This window comes from Oncorhynchus nerka, linkage group LG27, assembly GCF_034236695.1.
Source record: "Oncorhynchus nerka isolate Pitt River linkage group LG27, Oner_Uvic_2.0, whole genome shotgun sequence".
Lineage (NCBI taxonomy): Eukaryota > Metazoa > Chordata > Actinopteri > Salmoniformes > Salmonidae > Oncorhynchus > Oncorhynchus nerka.
The window spans coordinates 3,789,334-3,791,547 of NC_088422.1; positions in this window are offsets into that span (position 1 = coordinate 3,789,334).

Here is a 2,214-nt window from a genome sequence, read left to right on the forward strand (position 1 = left end):
CACATGGTATGGTGCCTGTACCTGCACATCACTACCATATGTAGACACATGGTATGGTGCCTGTACCTGCACATCACTACCATATGTAGACACATGGTATGGTGCCTGTACCTGCACATCACTACCATATGTAGACACATGGTATGGTGCCTGTACCTGCACATCACTACCATATGTAGACACATGGTATGGTGCCTGTACCTGCACATCACTACCATATGTAGACACATGGTATGGTGCCTGTACCTGCACATCACTACCATATGTAGGCACATGGTATGGTGCCTGTACCTGCACATCACTACCATATGTAGACACATGGTATGCCATATGTAGGCACATCACTACCATATGTAGACACATGGTATGGTGCCTGTACCTGCACATCACTACCATATGGACACATGGTATGGTGCCTGTACCTGCACATCACTACCATATGTAGACACATGGTATGGTGCCTGTACCTGCACATCACTACCATATGCAGACACATGGTATGGTGCCTGTACCTGCACATCACTACCATATGTAGACACATGGTATGGTGCCTGTACCTGCACATCACTACCATATGTAGACACATGGTATGCAGTGCCTGTAGGCACATCACTACCATATGTAGACACATGGTATGGTGCCTGTACCTGCACATCACTACCATATGTAGACACATGGTATGGTGCCTGTAAAGAATCACTAAATATGTAGACCTGGTATTGCCTGTACCTGCACATCACTACCATATGTAGACACATGGTATACTACATCACTACCATATGTAGACACATGGTATGGTGCCTGTATGCACATCACTACCATATGTAGACACATGGTATGGTGCTATACCTGCACATCACTACCATATGTAGACACATGGTATGGTGCCTGTACCTGCACATCATCTAATATACCATACAATGGTATATGCCTGTACCTGCACATCACTACCATATATAGACACATGGTATGGTGCCTGTACCTGCACATCACTACATTATGTAGACATATGGTATATGCCTGTACCTGCACATCACTACCATATGTAGACACATGGTATGGTGCCTGTACCTGCACATCACTACCATATGTAGACACATGGTATGGTGCCTGTATATACATCACTATTTCTAATATGGTGCCTGTATACATACTATATATTGTATACCTACATCACTACCATATGTAGACACATGGTATGGTGCCTGTACCTGCATCACTATATATGTAGACACATGGTATGGTGCCTGTACCTGCACATCACTACCATATATACACATGGTATATGCCTGTATACTACATCACTAATATGTACAATATATACACTATATACCTACATACCTACCATATGTAGACACATGGTATATGCCTGTACCTGCACATCACTATATATGTAGACATATGGTATGGTGCCTGTACCTGCACATCACTACCATATCTAATACAATATATATATGCCTATACCTGCACATCACTACCATATGTAGACACATGGTATGGTGCCTATACCTGCACATCACTACCATATCTAATATATACTATATGGTATATGCCTGTACTACATCATCTAATATATAGACACATGGTATGGTGCCTGTACATCACTACCATATGTAGATATACATGGTATGGTGCCTGTACACTACATCACTAATATATACTACATGGTATATGCCTGTACCTGCACATCACTACCATATGTAGACACATGGTATGGTGCCTGTACCTGCACATCATCTACCATATGTAGACACATGGTATGGTGCCTGTACCTGCACATCACTACCATATGTAGACACATGGTATGGTGCCTGTACCTGCACATCATCTACCATATGTAGACACATGGTATTATATGCACCTGCACATCACTAATATGTAGACACATGGTATATGCCTATACCTACATCACTACATATGTAGACACATGGTATGGTGCCTATATTATATATTTTATGTAGACACATGGTATGGTGCCTGTACCTGCACATCACTACCATATGTAGACACATGGTATGGTGCCTGTACCTGCACATCACTACCATATGTAGACACATGGTATGGTGCCTGTACCTGCACATCACTACCATATGTACGCACACATGGTATGGTGCCTGTACACACATCACTACCATATGTAGACACATGGTATGGTGCACCTGCACATCACTACCATATGTAGACACATGGTATGGTGCCTGTACCTGCACATCA